General features: G+C 34.7%; 1 long non-coding RNA gene across 2 annotated transcripts in view; it reads right to left on the reverse strand.

Moving 5' to 3' along the window:
• Positions 1-4117: 4117 nt before the first annotated feature.
• LOC147915757 (uncharacterized) overlaps positions 4118-19667 on the reverse strand; it is a 40969-nt gene continuing 25419 nt past the window's right edge. For both annotated transcript variants that reach the window (XR_015553767.1, XR_015553768.1), the window contains 2 exons: positions 9473-9521; positions 4118-9072 (listed from right to left, as the gene is read on the reverse strand). This is a non-coding gene — a long non-coding RNA (uncharacterized LOC147915757). The remainder of the gene's footprint in view (positions 9073-9472; positions 9522-19667) is intronic.

Below are 19667 nucleotides of genomic sequence, written 5' to 3' on the forward strand. Positions count from 1 at the left end.
CATCTAGCAGAATGTGATGTCTCATGATTTCATACCAGTCTGTATAATTGGAAGGGATTCGCTTTGATTAACATAGAAGAGTGGTAAGTGATATGAGGACTCATAATAAGATACAAGAGATGTCTATGTTGATATTTCTAACCCATCTGAGTTGCCAAAATAAATAATTTTAGGAAACAAAAGAGCATACCTTTTCAATTTTCCTGATAATTTCTTCTAGTTGCTTCTTTTAGTCATGAATGATGTACATTCCAAATTTCTTTCTCTGCTTGTTAAAGCAACATTCTTTTGCCCAACATTTTAAATCTTCAATAAAATTAAATCAGCAACAGTTTCCTGCTAACCACAAATTCCTTTTCTTGTTTTGCTTTGTCTAAATGTCCTTATTGAATGCCCCAAGGACTTTCTCTTCTTGCTTGGCACAGTCCTAAATGTATGTGGATTTTGTACCCTGCAACTTTACTGTATTTCTTAACTATTTCTAATAGTTTTTTGGCGGATTCTTTCATATTTTCTATATATAGAATCATGTCATCTGCAAATATTGACAGTTTTACTTCTTCCTTTCCAATGTGGATCCTTTTAATTTCTTTTTCTTGCCTAATTGCTCCAATGCTATGTTGAATAAGAGAGGCAAGAATGGGTAACCTTGTCTTGTTCCTGTTCTTAGAAGATTAGCTTTCTGTTTTTCACCATTGAATATAATGTTGGCAGTGGGTTTGTCATATATGGCCTTTATTATGTTTAGGTACATTTGTTCTGTACCCATTTTATTCAGAGTTTTTATTGTAAATGGATGTTGAATCTTGTCAAATTCTTTCTCTCCATCTATCAAGATGATCATGTGATTTTTATTCTTCATTTTGTTAATGTGGTTTATCACATTGATTGATTTCCAGATGTTGAACCATTCCTGCATCCCTGGAATAAATGCTGCTTGATTGTCATGTGTGATCCTTTTAATGTATTGTATTCAGTTTGCTAATACTCTGTGGAAGATTTTTGCATCTATATTCATGAGTGATATTGGCCTATAACTTTCTTTTTTTTTTTTTGTCCTTGTCTGGTTTTGGTATCAGGGTAATGCTGGTCTCATAAAATGAGTTAGGAAGTGTCCCATCCTAACTTTTTTTGGAAGATAATTTTGGAATTTTTTGGAAGATTTCGAGAAGGAGAGGTATTCAGTTCTCTTTGAATGTTTGGTAGAATTCACCAGAGAAGCTGTTTGGTCCTAGACTTTTGTTTTTTGGGAGGTTTTTGATTACTATTTCAGTCTCTTTACTTGTGATTGCTCTATTCAGATTCTCTATTTCTTCTTGATTCAGTTTTGGGAGGTTGCATGAGTCTAAAAATTTATCCATTTCCTCTAGGTTATCCAATTTGTTGGTGTATAGTTTTTCATAGTATTTTCTTATAATCTTTTGTATGTCTGTGGTATCTGTTGTAATTTCTTCTCTTTTGTTTTTGATTTTATTTATTTGAGCCTTCTCTCTCTTTTTCTTAGTGACTCTAGCTAAATGTTTGTCAATTTTGTTTATTTTTTCAAAGAACCAGCTCATAGTTTCATTGATCTTTTCTATTGTCTTCTTAGTCTCCATTTTATTTATTTCTTCTCTGATTTTTATTATTTCCTTCCTTCTACTGACTTTCAGCTTCATTTGTTCTTCTTTTTCTAGTTCCTTTAAGTGTAATGTTTAATTGTTTATTTGAGACTTTTCTTGTATGTTTAGGTAGGCTTGTATTGCCTTTAAACTTCCCTCTTAGTATGGCTTTTGCTGTATCCCATAGATTTTGGTATGTCGTGTTTTCATTTTCCTTTGTCTTTAGGTATTTTTTTATCTCTTTATTGATCCAATAGTTGTTCAATAGCATGTTGTTTACTCTTCACATATTTGTGACTTTTTCAGTTTTCTTCTTGTAGTTGATTTCTAGTTTCATATCATTATGATCAGAAAAGATGCTTCATATGATTTCAGCTTTCTTAAATTTATTGAGACTTGTTTGTTTCCCAACATGTTGTCTATCCTCGACAATGTTCCATATGCACTTGAGAAGAATGTGTATTCTGCTGTTTTTGGATGGAATGTTTTATATATATCTATCAAGCCCACCTGGTCTAATGTTTTATTTAAGGCTGATGTTTCTTTGTTGACTTTCTGTCTGGATGATCTGTCCATTCATGCAAGAGGGGTATTAAAGTCCCCTACTACTATTGTGTTGCTGTCAATTTCTTTCTTTAGATCTGTTAACAATTGCTTTATCTATTTTGGTGCTCTTGTGTTAGGTGCATATATATTAATAAATGTTATGTTTTTTCAATAGACTGTCCTCTTTATCATTATATAATGTCCACCTTTGTCTCTTGTTACCTTTTTTGGCTTGAGGTCTGTTTTGTGTGATATAACTGTGGCTACACCTGCTTTTTTTTTTTTTTTGGTTGCCATTTGCTTGGAGTATCAACTTCCATCCCTTCACTTTGAGCTTATGTTTGTTTTTAGAGATGAAAGGGGTCTCCTCAAGACAGCATATTGTTGTGTCTTATTTTTTCATCCATCCTGCCACTATGTGTCTTTTGACTGGTGAATTCAGTCCATTTACATTTACGTGATTATTGATATATGAAGACTTAACACTGCCATTTTATCTTTTGTTTTCTTGTTGCTCTATATTTCCATAGTTTCTTTTTCCTTGTGTTACTGTTTGCCATTTCAGTTCAGTGTTTTCCTATAATATTTTACTCAGTTTTCTCTTTTCTATATTTTGTGCCTCTGCTCTGAATTTTTATTTTGTGGTTACCATGAGATTTGTATAAAAGGTCTCATAGAGAAGATAGTCCTTTCCCTGCTGATAACATCTTATCTTCATTTGCCTATACAGATTCCTTCTTTTTTATCCTCCCTGTATATGTTTTTTTTGTTGAAAATCATCCTTTTTTATGTTGTGAGTTTGTTACAAAATTGAAGTGGTTATAGTTATTTTTAGTGCTTCTTTTCCCTTTAACCTTTGTGGTATAATTAAGTGTTTACTCACCTATTCTAATGTAAAGTTACAGCTTTCTGATTCTATTTATCACCCTGCCACAGTTTTGTATACCTTTGCCTTTTTATTTCAAGTAAGAAAGCTCCTTTCACCATTTCTTGTAAGGCAGTTCTAGTGGCAGTGAACTCTTGCAGCTTTTGTTTGTCTGGGAAAGCCTTTATTTTTTCTTTATATCTGAAGGATAATTTTGCTGGACACAGTATTCTTTGCTGACAACTATATCTTTCAATATTTTGAATATACCATTTCACTCTCTCCTGGTCTGTAGAGTTTCTACTGAGAAATCTATTGATAGCTTAATGGGGGTTCCCTTGTAAGGAATACTTCCCTTGTAAGTCATTGGATTTTTCCCCCAGCTGCCTTTAATACTTTTTTCGTCATTGACTTTTGACAATTGTATTATCTTGTATTTTGGAGAAAGTCTTTTGCATTGAGAAAATTGGGTGTTCTAGTAGCTTCGTGGATTTATATATCTAGTTTCTTCCCCAGCTTTGGAAAGTTCTAAGCCATTATTTCTTCAAATAAGCTCTCTGCTCCCTTCTCTCTCTCTTTTCCTTCTGGGATACCCATTACATTTATGTTGCCCTTTTTAGTGGAGTCATGTAATTCTCATAGAATTTCTACATTTCAAAAAAATCTTAGTTCTCTCTCCTCTTCTACCTGTAGGAGAAGGAGGTAAATTTCTATCTTTGAGCTTGCTAATTAAATCTCTTCCATATGGTCTTCTCTATTTCTAATGCTTTCAAATCCATGTTTCATCTCGTTTATTGAGTTCTTCAGCTCCAGAGTTTCATTGGTTCTTTTTTAGGGTTCCGTTCTGTTCATTAATTTTATTCCTGAGCTCATTGAACTGCCTTTCTGAGCTCTTTGGTTGTTCATTGAGTTTCTTCATGACAGGTATTTTGAATTCTTATCAGTTAGATCACAATCTTCCAAGACTTTATGTTTGATTTCTGGGGAATTGTTATTTTCTCTTTGTCATGCTGTGTTATCATGACTTTTTGTGGTGATTGATGAGTTATTCCTCTGCCAGAACACTGTCATGGTGAACACTTTTTTTATTTAGGTATAGCTTTGTTTTGATTCTAACTATTCAAGCAGTTGGAGATTAGAGGCCTTTCTTTTGTTTTTCAGTAGGTGGTGCTATAGCATCAATTTTTGGTTTCTCTTACCTGCGCTGTCTCTCGCTATATTTGAGGTTTGGCACTTTCCACCCTACACTGCCTCTATTAGGGTGTCACTGGTACACTTGTCATTACCACCTGTGCCTCTGGGGGTCACTGATGCCTTGCTGTTCCTGATGTCACTGCAGTCAGTGGTTTTGCTGCCAGGGGCACAGGATAACTGACACCTCTGCTGCGTCTGGGATCACCTGAGTTGGAAGCACTGCCACTGCAGTGGGAAAAGCAAGAGAGTGGGGAGGGGGCCAGGTTCATGAGGCACCACCTCTGCTGTTGTCCATTTCCTTGTGGTTGCAGGTGTCACTGGCATTGGAAGGCTGGAGTTGTGTGTGCACCTCCACTGCTGCTACCAGGCTCTGAGCTGCAGCCAGGGGCCCAGGATCATGTGGCTCCACCTCTACTGCTGCTCTGCTCCTAGTGGCCACAGATTCCAACAGTGCTGGGAGGCTAGAGTCTCACACATATCTCCACTGCTGCCCACTGGGTTCTCTGGGGTTGAAGGCAGCTGGTTCAGCTGCCACTATCAGAAGCTAGGATCCTGGGCACTGTCCTTACTTTTCTCCCTGTTTTCCTCCTCTATGTGCTCCAATCCACCCCCTTCATATGTATTGATGTGTGGATCTCTCCACTGTCATGGTGTTTTGGGTAATTTAGCCTTTGTTGAATTATGAATGTTTTACTTGTTGTAGATTCAATGGGAGAGACAAAGGGATTATCTCACATCACCATGATGATGACATCACTATTACAACTATTCTGAAGCATGTAATTACATGTATTACAGGATGCATATTACTTCCATTCACTGAAATAACAGACTCCTCATGCAGCTTGGAAATAGAAAGTTAGAAACTTATTTATTACAAATGATCTTGAGGACTTCAACATAAGCATTTCAGAATGGGTTTCACTTCCATTCATAAATTAACACTGGTATGAATGCAATTTGAGAGTAGCATTCTTACAATCACCATTATTACAAGAGTTCTGAAACAGTTCATTACATGCATTACAGAATGAGCATCACTTTCATTATTGAAATAACACAGTTCATACTGCAGTTTGAAAGTAGTGAAGTAGAGGTCTTAGAAATTTCATTTTTCTAAAAATTGAGGTATAATTGATATATAATGTTATATTAGATTCAAGTATACAATAATAATTCAACATTTGTTTATATTGTGAAACTATCACCACAATAAGTTTAGTTAACATTCATCTTAATACATAGTAAAGCTTTTTCTTGTGATGACAACTTTTAAGATTTACTTTTTGAAACTTCTTTATAACAGTGTTCTTATTCACTTCACCACATACATTACTATTAAGTATCACTTCCATTCATTAAAGAAACACAGTTCTAATAGGGCTTGCAAGTGGAAGTCTTAGAAACATCTCTAATACAAGTGTTCTTTAAAAAGTCTCTGAGTGTATGGGGCTGGCCTAGTGGCGCAGCGGTTAAGTGAGCACGCTCTGCTGCTTCAGTGGCCGGTATTTCACAGGCTCAGATCCTGGGTGCGCACTGAGGCACTGCTTGTCAAGCCATGCTGAGGTGGCATCCCATAGAAAGTAGAGGAAGGTGGGCATGGATGTTAGCCCAGGGACACTCTTCCTCAGCAAAAAGAGGAGGATTGGCATTGGATGTTAGCTCAGGGCTGGTCTTCCTCACAAAAAAAAAAGTCACTGGGTGTATGACAGAAAGAGTGTCACATTATTTTACTGATATAACTCTGATCTAAAAGCCTCTTGCAAGCAGCTTTCTTAGAACCATCTTTATCACTGTGTCCTTTCACTGCATTGCAGAATGGGTAAAGTGACACCCATCACCACACACGAAATAACACTGGTCTGAATGTACCTTACAGGCAGCTTATTAGAACTATCCTTAACATGAGTGGTCTAAATAATTCACTACATCTATTACAGAATATGTTATCAAATGCATTAACTGACAATATATTCTTCTCAATGCAGCTTGCAAGTAGCTTGTTAGAAACATTTTTTTTATAGGTGTTCTTATTCACACACTATACGCATTACAGAGGTGGTATCACTTCATTCACTTAAATAACACTTGCCTCAACAGTGGGCATCCTAAAAGCACCATTCTTAGAAACATATCTATTACAGGGTTCCTAAACACTTTATTACATGTATTACATGATGAGTATCACTGCCAGGTAGTGAAATAACACTGCTGTTGATACAGCTTGCAGCAGCATTCTTAGAAATATCATTATTATAAGCGTTCTGAAACATTTCACTACATGCATTACTTAACGTTTGTCACTTCATTCAACAGGGAAAAAGGGAAATACAGTGTTAAAACAACTTGGAAGGGGCTTTCTTAGACAATTCTTTATTACAAGTGTTCTTAAAAACATCACGGCACTCATTAGAGAAAGGGTATCACTTTCTTAAACTAAAATGACATGGTTCTAGATGCAGCTTGCAATTAGCATTCCTCAAAACATCTTTATTACAAGTGTCATGAAACACTTCACTACATGCATTACAGAAATTGTATCATTTCAATACACTGAAATGAGGCTGATCTTAACACAGCTTACAAGTAGGGATCTTAAAAACATCTTTATTACAGTGTTCTTAAACACCTTACTAAATACATTACATAATGGGTATCACTATCTTTCACTGACATAACAATGAATGCAGTGTATGAGTAGTGATCTTAGAAACACATTTCTACAAGTGTTCTAAAGCAATTTACTATATACACTACAGAGAAAGTGTCACTTTCATTCACAGGAATAACATTTGTCTGAATGCAGCTTGCATGTTTTGTTTGTAGAAATATCTTTATTACAAGTGTCTCGCAACAGCTCACTACAAGCATTACAGATTGTGTGTAACTTCTATTCACTGAAATAACACAGCTCTCAGTGTTGCTTGCAAGAGCTTTCTTAGAAACATCTTCATTACAATATTTCTCAAACACTTCACCACAATTATTTCTGAATGGGAATTACTTATATTAACAGAAATAACACTGCACTGAATGCAGCACGCAAGTATTATTCTTAGAATCATCTTAGTTACAAGTGTTCTTAACACTTTGTTGTATGCATTACAGAATGTGTATCACTTGCATTCACTGAAGTAACACAGATCTCAATGCAGCTTGTAAGTGGCACTCCTAAAAACAACTTTATTACAAGTGTACAAAAACAATTTACTTCCATTTTCTGATATTATTCTGTCTCTTAGATACACCTCTATTACAATTGTTCTCAACTCTTCACTGCATGCATTACTGAATGGGTATAATTTCCTAACACTGATATAACACTTTTCTCAAAGATGCTTGCATGTAGCCTTCTTAGAAATATCTTTATAATGGTGTTAAATACTTCACCACAAGCATTTCAGAATAGGTGCTACTTACATTAACTGATAAAACACTGCACTCAATGTGGCTTTCAACTAGCATCAGAAACATCTTTATTACATCTTAGAAACATCTTTATTACAATCGTCCCAATAATCTCCACTACATGCATTAAAAAATGGATATTTCTTCCATTCGTCAAATACCACAATTATAGCTTGCAAGTAACATTCTTAGATACATTTGTATTACAAGTGTTCTAAAACAATTTAATAGATACATTAAGAATATATATCCCTCATCCCTGAAATAACACAGTACTGAATGCAGCCCATTGTTATTTCAGTGAATGGAAGTGATACATATTCTGAAATGCATATTTAAGAAGACTTGTAATAAAGATGTTTCTTTCAAAGATGCTTGCAAACTGCCTTCAGTACATTTTTATTTCAATGATTGTAAGTGATAGCCATCTGTAGTGCATGTAGATAACTGTTTATAAAGACTTGTAATACATTTCTAACTAAGCTGCTTACAAGCTCTGTTCAGCATAGTGTTATTTCAAGGATTGTAAGTGATACTCATTCTTTAATGCATGTAGTAAACTGTTTATAAAGACTTTTAATAAAGATGTCCTAACAAAGCTATTTTCAACCTGCATTCAGCAATGTTATTTCAGTAAATATAAACTATACTAACTCTGATATGTATGTAGTGAAGTATCTAAGAAGACTTTCAATAAAGATGTCTCTGAACAACCAATGGGTCGAGAAAGAAATCAAAGGAGAAATAAAAATATACCTTGAGACAAATGAAAATGGAAATACAACATACCAAAATCTATGAGATGCAGCAAAAATAGTTTTAAGAGGAAAGTTTATAACAATGTAGGCCTACCTCAAGAAACCAGAAATATCTCAAATAAACAATATATCTATATACATAAATGAATTAGGAAACATGAACAAATAACGCCCAAAGTTAGTAGAAGAAAGGAAATAATAAAGATCAAGGTTGAAAAAATTATATAGAGCCAAAAAAAAAAAAAAACAATAGAAAAGATCAATGAATGTAAAAGCTGGTTCCTTAAAAAGATAAAAAAAAATTGACAAACTTTTAGCTAGAGTCACCAAGAAAAAAGAGAGAGGGCTCAAGTAAAATCAGAAATAAAAGAAGAGAAGTTACAATTGGTACCACAAACATGCAAAAGATTATAAGACTACTATGAAAAATTCTACGCCAACAAATTGGACAACCTAGAAGAAATGGATAAATTTCTCAAAACATAACATGTTCCAAGACTGAATCATGAAGAAATAGAAAATCTCAGGGACCAGCCCCATGGCCTAGTGCTTATGTTCAGAGCATTCTGTTTTGGTGGCCCAGGTTCATGAGTTTGGATCCTGGGCACAGAACTACACCACTCATTAGCCATGATGTGGTGGCAACTCACATACAAAATAGAGGAAGATTGGCACAGATGTTAGCCCAGTGCTAATATTCCTGAAATAAAAAAAAAGAAAGGAAGATTGGCAATGGATGTTAGCTCAGGGCAAATCTTCTTCAGGAAAAAATATCTGAATAGAACAATTACTAGTAAGGAGAATGAATCAGTAATAAAAACCTCCCAACAAAAGTTCAGGACCAGATGTCTTCAACAGTGAAATCTACCAAACATTAAAAGATTTAATGTCTATCCTTCTAAAATTGTTCCAAAAAGTTGAAGAGGCAGGAATGCTTCCAAACTCATTTTACAAGGCTAGAATTACCCTAATATAAAATTCAGACAAGAATACCACAAAAAAAGGAAATTACAGGCAAATATCCCAGATGAACATAGATGCAAATATCCTCAACAAAACATTAGCAAACCAAATTCAACAATACATTAAAAAGATCATACCTCATGGTCAAGTAGGATTTATCCCAGGGATGTAAGGATGGTTCAACATCTGTAAATCAATCAATGTGATACGTCAAATTAACAAAATGAAGGATAAAAATTATATGATTATCTCAATAAATGCAGAAAAAGCATTTGACAAAATTCAACATATATTTATAGTAAAAACTTTCAATAAAGTGTGTATAAAGGTAACATACCTTAACATAAAAAGGCCATATATGACAAACCCACAGCTAACATCACACTCAATGATAAAAAACTGAAATCTTTTTCTCTAAGATCAGAAACAAGACAAGGATGCCCCTTCTCATCACTCTTATTCAACATATATTGAAAGGTCTAGCCACAGCAATTAGGCAAGAAAAAGAAATAAAAGGCATTCAAATTGGAAAGAAAGAAAGAAAATTGTCATTATTTGCAGATGACATAATATTATTAAAAACCCTAAAGGCTCCACCAAAAAAACTGTGAGAATAAATGAATTCAGTATAATTGCAGGCTACAAAATCAATATGCAGAAATCTGTGGCATTTCTGTGTACTGATAATGAACTATCAGAAAGAGAAATTAAGGAAAAAAACATTAAAAATTACATCAAAAAGAATAAAATACCTAGGAATAAATTTAACCAAGGAGATGAATGACCTGTACACTGAAAATTATAAGACATTGATGAAAGAAATTGAAGAAGACACAAATAAATGAAAAAATATTCCATGCTCATGGATTGGGAGAATTAATATTGTTAAAATGTCCATATTACCCAAAGAAATCTAGAAATTCTATGCAATCCCTATCAAAATTCCAATGACATTTTTTACAGAACTAGAACAAATAATTCTAAAATTTATATGGAACCACTAAAGACTCTGAAGAGCAAAAACAATTGAGAATAAAAAATCAAAGCTGCAAGCATAATGCTCCATAATTTCAAACTACACTGCAAAGCTATTGTAATCCAAATAGTACAGTATTGACAGAAAAACCAACACATAGATTAATAGAACAGAATAGAGAGTGCAGAAATAAACCCACATATATATAGACAATTAATTTATGACAAAGGAGCCAAGAATATACAATAGGAAAGGATAGTCTCTAAAACAAATGGTGTTGGGAAAACTGGAGGGCCACAGGCAAAAGAATGACATTACATCACTATCTTACATAATAAACAAAAATTAACTGAAAATGGATTTAAAACTTGAATGTAAGATCTGAAACCATAAAATTCCTAGAAGAAAACATAGGCCATAAGTTCCTTGACATCGGTCTTAGTGATTTTTTTTTGGATGTGCCTCCAAAGGCAAGGGAAACAAAAGCAAAAATAAGCAAATGGGACTAAATCAAACTAAAAAGCTTTTGCACAGCAAAGAAAACCGTCAACATGGGCCGGCCCTGTGGCTTAGCGGTTAAGTGTGTGCGCCCTGCTGCTGGCGGCCCGGGTTCGGATCCCGGGCGTGTACCGACGCACCACTTCTCCGGCCATGCTGAGGCCGCGTCCCACATACAGCAACTAGAAGGATGTGCAGCTATGACATACAACTATCTACTGGGGCTTTGGGGGGAAAATCAATCAATAAATAAAAATTATTAAAAAAAAAAAAAGAAGAAAGCCGTCAACAAAATGAAAAGGTATTAATGAACAGGAGAAGATATTTGCAAATCATATATCCAATATGGGGTTAATATCCAAAATATATAAAGAGCTGATAGAACTCAAACACAAAAGAAAACCAACCTAATTAAAAATGGGCAGATAATCTGAACACACATTTTTCCAAAGAAGACATACAGATAGTCAATAGGCATATGAAAAGATGTTCAACATCACTAATTATTAGGGAAATGCAAATCAAAACCACAATGAGATATCACCTCCCACCCACTGGAATGGCTATCATCAAAAAGACAAGAAATAGCCAGTGTTGAAGAGGATGTGGAGAAAAAGGAACCCTTGCACACTGTTAGTGGGAATGTAAATTGTTGCAGTCTCTATGGAAAACAGTGTGGAAATTCCTCAAGAAACCAAAAATAGAACTGCTGTATGATCCAGATATTTCACTTCTGGGTATTTATCTGAAATATACAGAAACAGTAATTCAAAAATATAAATGCACCCCTATGTTCACTGCAGCATTATTTACAATTGCCAAGATATAGAAACAACATAAGTGCTTATTGATCAATGAATGGATAAAGAAGATGTGGTATGTATATACAATGGAATACTACAAAGCCATAAAAAAGAGGAAAATCTTGCCTTTTGTGACAACATGGATGGACCTTGAGGTATTATGATAAGTGAAATAAGTCAGAGAAAGACAAATATCATATGATTTTACTTATATGTGGAATCTAAGAAACTAAATGAACAAACAAAAACAAACTCATAGATACTGAGAACAGATTGGTAGTTACCAAAGGAGAAAGGGATTTGTGAGGTGGGCTAAATGGATGAAGAGGGTCAAATGTATGGTGATAGATGGTAACTAGACTTATGGTAGTGATCACCTTGTAGTGTATAAAAATATCAAATTATAGTGTTGAACACTTGAAACATGTAATTTACACACCAATTTTACCTCAATAAAAAATTAAGATGTTTCTAACAAAAGCTCTCGCAAGTTACATTCAAACTGTGTTATTTCAGTGAATGGAAGTGGTATTCTGTAATGCATGTAGTGATGAGTTTAACAAGTGTTTAATAAAAAAGATTTTTCAAACGAAGCTACTTGAAAGCTGCATTCAGCATAATGTGATTTCAGTGAATGGAAGTGATACTCATTCTCTAATGCATGTAGTGAATTCTTAAAAACACTTGTGATAAAGATGTTACTCACAAAGCAAAATACAAGTTGCATTCAACATGGTGTTATTTCAGGGAATGGTTGTGATACTCATTATATAATGCATGTAGTGAAGTGTTTAAGAAACTTGTAATAAAGATGTTTCTAAAAAAGCTAATTGCAGGGCCGGCCTGGTGGTGTAATGGTTATGTGTACACACTCTGCTGCAGCAGCCCTGGGTTCAGATCCTGGGCGTGCACCGATGCACCACTTGTCAAGCCACACTGTGGTGGCGTCCCATATAAAGTGGAGGAAGATGGGCATGGATTTTAGTCCAGGGCCAGTCTTCCTCAGCAAAAAAAGGAGAATTGGTGACAGATGTTAGCTCAGGATTGATCTTCCTCCCAATATAAAAATTAAAAATAAATTAAAAATAAATAAATAAAACAGCTAATTGCAAGCTGTGTTAACGCCATATTATTTCAGTGAAAGGATGTGACAACCATTCTGTAAGACATGTTGTGAAGCCTTTAAAATGTTTTTTTTTTGGTGAGAAAGATTGGCCCTGAACTAACATCTGTGTCCATCTTTCTCTATTTTGTATGTGGAATGTTGCCACAGCACGGCTTGATAAGCACTGTGACGGTCCATGCCCAGGATCTGAACCAGTGAACCCCAGACCACTGAAGTGGAGAGCATGAACTTAACCACTATACCACCAGGCTGGTCCCTTAAGCTTTTAATAAAGATGATTATAACAAATCTATTTGTACCTGTGTTGAGCACAGTGTTATTTCAGTGAATGGAAGTGATAACTATTCTGTGATGCATGTTGTGAAGTATTTAAGAATAGGTATAATAAAGATGATTCTAAGCTACTTGCAAAATGCAGTCAGTTCAGTGTCATTTTAGCAAATGTGATACCCATTCTGTAATGCATGTTGTGAATTATTTGGAATCACCTGTAATAATGTCATATCTAACAAAGCCAATTGCAAGTCGTGTTCAGTGCAGTGTTATTACAGTGAATGGAAGTGATACTCATTCTGTTATTCATATAGTAAAGTGTTAAAAAAGAGGTATAATAAAGATATTTTTAACATAGCTGCTTGCAAGATACATTCATAAAGATTTTATTTCAGTGAATGGAAGTGATACCTATTCTGTAAACATGTTGAACTGTTTAAGAAACTTGTAATACAGATATCTCTAACAAAGCTATGTGCAAGGTGCATTCAGCACAGTGCCATAACATTGAATGGAAGTGACAGCTATCCTGTATTACATGTAGTTAAGTGTTTAGAAGACCTATTTTAAAGATGTTTTTAGTAACGCTACTTGTAGCTGTGTTCAGAACAGTGATAATTCAGTGATTGTGAGTGATACTCTTTCTGTACTGCATGTAGTGAACTGTTTAAGAAGGCTTATAAGAGATGTTACTAAAAAGCTACTTGCTACATGCACTCAGCAGTGTTGTTTCAGTGAATGGAAGTGATAACCATTCTATAATGCATGTATAGAAGTGTTTAAGAAACTTGTAATACAGATGTTTCTAAAAAATCTACTTGGGGGCCAGCCTGGTGGTGCAGTGGTTAAGTGCACATGCTCCACTTCTGCAGCCCGTGGTTTGCCGGTTCAGATACCAGGCACACACTGACACACCACTTGTCAAGCCATGCCATGGCAGCATCCCATATAAAGCAGAGGAAGATGGGCACTGATGTTAGCCCAGGGCCAATCTTCCTCAGCAAAAAGAGGAGGATTGGCATTGGATGTTAGCTCAAGGCTGATCTTCCTCACACAGACAAAAAAATCTATTAAAATGCTAAGTTCAGCACAGTGTTAATTCAGTGATTGCAAGTGATTTTTATTCTGTACTGCATGCAGAGTAATGTTTAAAAAATCTTATTAAATGTACTTCTAACAAAGCTACTTGTAAGCATTAATTCAGCCATTGCAAGTGATACCCATTCTGTAATACATGTAGGGAACTGTTCAAGAAGACATAAAAAATGTTTCTATCAAAGTTACTTGAAAGCTATCTTCAACATGACATTACTTCAGTGAATGGAAGAGATATCCATTCTGTAATACATGCTGTGAAGTATTTAAAACACTTGCAGTAAAGATAATTCTAACAAAGCTACTTGGAAGCTGTATTCAGAACAGTGTTATATCAGTAAATGTTAGTGACATCCAATATATAATGCATGTAGTAAAGTGTAAAAGAAACTTGTAATAAAGGTGTTTTTAATAAAGCTTCTTTTAGCTGTGTAAAGCACAGTGGTGTTTCAAGGAATGAATTGATACCCCAGTTGTAAAGCCCATATTGAAGTGTTTAAAAGCACTTCTAATAAAGATGTTTCTAACATAGTCACTTGCAAGCTATGCTCAGCACAGTATTATGACATTCAATGGAAGTGATACCCATTGTGTATTGCATGTAGTAAAGTGTTAAAAGAGGTATAATAAAAATGTTCCTAACAGAGCTACTTAGAATCTGCATTCAGCACAGTGTTATTTCTGTAAAGCATGTAGTAAAGTCTGTAACTACTTTTAAACTGCATTCAGCACTGTGTCAATTCAGAGATTACAAATGATGCCCATTATGTAATGCATGTAGTCAAGTGTTTCTTAATACTTGCAATAAAGATAATTCTAACAAACTATTCAGAGGCTGCATTCAGAAGAGTGTTATTTCATAAAAGGAATTGATACCCAATCTCTAATGCATGTAGTAGCGTTTAAAAGCATGTCATAAGATGTTTCTAACTGGCTACTTCTAAGTTATTTTTAGAACAGTGTTATTTTACTGACTGGAAGTAATAGTCATTCTGTATTGCATATTGTGAAGTATTTAAAGAGAGTATAATAAACATGTTTCTAACAAAGTTACTTGCAAGATTTGTTTAGCATATTGTTAATTCAGTGATTTCAATTGATACCTGTTCTCTAAGGCATGTAGTGTACTATTTAACAAGATGATAATAAATATGTTACTAACAATGTTACTTGCAAGAGCATTCAGCACGGTGTTATTTCAGTGAACAGAAGTGATACCAATTATGTAATGCACTTAGCAAAGTGTTTAAATATATTTGTAACAAAGATATTTCTAAGAAAGCTAATTAAAGCTGTGTTCAACATGGGATTATTTCTGTTAACGTAAGTAATAACAATCTTAATTTTTTATATATGGTGTTAAAAACACTATAATACAGAAGTACATAACAAAGGTAATTAAAGCTGCATTCAACATATTTCCATTAATGCAAGTGATAACTTTCCTAATTTTTCGTGGGTAGTGTTAAAAAACACTGTAATGAGATTTCTAACAAAGGTAGTGAAGTTGCATTCAGAACAGTGTTATTTCAGTAAGCGATACACTATCTGTTATGCATGTAGTGAAGTGTTAAAGAAGATATGTAATAAAGATATTTCTAACAAAGCTACTGGCAAGCTGCATTCAACACTGTTATTTCAGTGAATGAAAGTAATACATATTCTATAATGAATATAGTGAAATGATTAAGAAATTTTAATGAGGATGTTCCTAATAAAGGTGCTTGCTTGCTACATTCAGCAAAGTGTATTTCAGTGAATGAAACATCTCATTCTGTAATGCATGAAGGTAAGTGTTTAAAAACATTTGTAATAAATATGTTTCTAAGAAAGCTACTTGCAAGCTTTTTCTACACTGTATTTTCATTGATTGGAAGTGATACTCATCTGTTATGCATGTAGTTAAGTGTTTCCAAGACTGGTTATACAGATGTTTTGAATGAAGCTACTTGCAAGCTGTGTTCAGTACCATGTTATTTAGGTGATTGATAGGGATACACATTCTGTAATTTATGTAGTGAAGTGTTTAGAAGAATTAATAAAGATGTTTCTAACAAAGCTACTGGCATATTTTGGTCAGCAGAGTGTTATTTCAGTGATTGGAAGTAATACTCATTCTGTAACTCCTGTTGTGAAGTGTTTAAAACACTTTTAATAAGGATTATTTTAAGAACTATTTACATGTGGCATTCCCACCAGTGTTGTTTCAGTGAATGAAAGAGATAACTATATTGTAATGCATGTACTTATGTGTTTAAGAACACTTGTAATAAAGATATTTCTAAGAAAGTCACCTGCAAGCTGCATTTAGTAAATACTGCCTGATTCAGGTACCCAAACAGCTGCGCTGACCTTGGGGCCTGTTCTGCTGCTCAACCTGGCCAGGGAAGCTAAATCTTAGCTCCACCAACTGATAAATATAGTACTGAGTCCTGACCATCTAGGAAGACTGACTAGAGAATTCAGACAACCCTAGAGCACATCCTATAGCATCACTTGGGCAAGGAACCAAGCAGCAGTCCTATCCAACTGTTCTCAGCCAGCAGCACCCCAAAACTTCAGAGCTTGGGCACTGGTTTCAGAAAGAGAACCTGATAGCAAGCTCCACCTGCCCAAGTAGCTACCAGTTCACATGTCTAGAACTCCAAGCTGAGCTGACCAGTGAAGGACTGTCTCTGCCAAAACAAACCTTTAAAGTCTGGAGGAGGAGACTGCTTACTAATGTTCAGATACCAATGTAATTGTACAAGGATCATAGAAAATCAGGTAAACATGACACAACCAAAAGAAACTAATAAAGGTCCAATAACTGACCCTAAAGAAATGGAGATCTAAGAACTGTCAAACAAAGAATTCAGAATATTCTTCTTAAAGAAGTTTCATAAACTACAAGAACACACAGACAGATAGCTAAATGAAATTAGGAAAACAATGCATGAACAAAATGAGAAGTTCAACAAAGAAATAAAAACCATAAAAAAAGAAAAAATCCTAGAGCTGAAGAATAAAATGATTGCACTGAAGAGTTCAATAGAGAGCTTCAACAACATGAGAAAGACAGGACGTCTGACCACGCAGAAGGAAGATAGGACATTTGAAAATATCTAGTCAGAGGAGAAAAAAGAGAAAAGAATAAGAGTTAAGAAAGCCTATGGGACTTATGTGATAGCATCAAAAGAAACAATATCCACATTATGGGTATCTCAGGAGGAGAAGAGAAAGAGAAAGGGACAGAAGTATATTTAAATCCTTAATGGCTAAAAACTTCCCTGACATGAGAAGAGTAATGGATATCCAGATCCATGAGTCCCAAAGAACTCCAAATATGTTGAACAGAATTGAGCTAAACCAAGACACATTGTAAATAAATTGTCAAAGTCAAAGAAAAGAAAATTTTGAAAGCAGCAAGAGAAAAGTGACAAGTCACATGCAAGGGAACTCCTCCTCCCCATAAGACTCTAGGCAGATTTCTCAACAGAAATTTCAGGCCAGGAGACAATGGGATGATATATTCAAAATATTTTTTTAAAAACCCTGTCAACCAAGAATACTATCCCTGGTAAACTCTTCTTCAGAAATGAAGGAGAGATTAAAATTTTCCTTAAAAACAATAGCTAAGCGAGCTCATCACCACTAGATATGCCTTACAAGAAATACTAAAGGTAGTTCTTTGAGTGGAAGTAAAAGGACACTAATTAGCATTGTAAAAACATATGAAGGTAATGTAAAACTCACTGGTAATGGTAAATATATAATCAAAGTCAAATTCTCTAATACGGTAATGGTGGTGTGCAATTCACTTACAACTCTATTTTAAAAGCTAAAAAACAAACTTATTAAAAATAACTATAACTATAGTACTCTGTAATTGGATACACAATATAAAAATACATAAACAGTAACATCAGTAACCTCAAATGTGATGGGGAGGAGAAGTAAAAGTGTAAAGTTTAGGAATGTTATCCGAAATAAAAGCTCTCAACAAATTGCATATATAAGAAACACATCTCAAAATTATAGAGGTTACATATGAAAAGTCCACACCTGACATCATACTCAATGGTGAAAAGCTGAAAACCTTTCCTATAAGTCAGAAATGAGACAAGGTTGCCCACTCTAACCATTTCTATTCAACACAATATTGGAAGTCATACCCAGAGCAATTAAAATAGAAAGGGAAAGGAGAAGCATCCAAAGCAGAATGGAAAAAGTGAAATTGTTTCTGTTTGCAGATGACATGATCTTACATATATAAAATGCTCAAGATTCCTCTAAAAAATTCTTAGACCAAATAAAGGAATTTAACAAAGATTTAGGATACAAAATCAACATACAAAAATCAGTTGAATTTTTATACACAAATAATGCATTATCTGAAATAGAAATAAAGAAATTACTACATTTAAAATAGCATCAAAAATAATAACACACTTAGGAATAAAATTAGCCATGGAGGTGAAAGATCTATACAATGAAAACTATAAGACACTGATGAAAAATTTTAAAAGGTGCAAATAAATGAAAAAAAATATCCTGTGTTCATGGATTTGAAAAAATAACATTGTTAAAACGTTCACACTACCCAACGCCAATTTTACATTCAATGTAATCCCTATCAAAATCCCAATGGTGTTTTTCACAGAAATAAAAAAAATTCTAAAATATGTATGGAACCACAAAAGACCCCAAATAGCCAAAGCAATCTTCAGAAAGAAAAACAAAGCTGGAGGCATCAAACTTTCAAATTTCAAACTATATTACAAAGCTACAGTAATCAAAATAATATGGTCCTGGCATAAAATCAGACACAAAGATGAAGGGAACAGAAAGAAGAGCTCAGAAATAAACCCACGCATATAAGTTCAACCAGTATTGGTCAAGGAAGCCAAGAATCCTCATGGACAAAGGATAGTCTTTTGAATAAGTAGTACAGGGAAAACTGGGTGTTCACATGAAAAAGGATGAAACTGGGCCCCTATTATACACCACTTACAAATATTAACTCAAAATGGATTAAAAACTTTTTATTGTGGTAACATTGGTTTATAACATTATATAAATTTCATGTGTACATCATTATATTTTGATTTCTGTGTGGATTACGTCATGTTTACCACCCAAAGACTAATTACAATCCATCACCACATGCATGTGCCTAATCATCCCTTTCATCCTCCTCCCTCCCCTCCTCCCCTCTGGGAACCACCACTCCAATCTCTGACTATATGTGATTGTTTGTTGTTGTTTTTATCTTCTACTTATGAGTGAGATCATATGGTATATGGCTTTCCTCCCTGAGTTATTTCTCTTAACAAAATACCCTCGAGGTCCATCCATGTTGTCACAAATAGCTGGATTTCGGGATTGGGAGTCAAGATGGCGGTGTAGGCAGACTCTGAACTCACCTCCTCCCGTGGACACAGCCAATTTACAACTACTCGTGGAAAAATGACCCCTGAGACAGAACTGAAAACTGGATAAGAGGAACTCCTGCAACAACGGACAATCCTAACTGGGGTAGAAGAGGCAGACACTCCCTTCTGGAGAGGAAAAACGCCACC

This window comes from Ceratotherium simum, chromosome 12, assembly GCF_057802395.1.
Source record: "Ceratotherium simum simum isolate JZ-2026a chromosome 12, ASM5780239v1, whole genome shotgun sequence".
In the NCBI taxonomy this organism is placed as follows: Eukaryota; Metazoa; Chordata; class Mammalia; order Perissodactyla; family Rhinocerotidae; genus Ceratotherium; species Ceratotherium simum.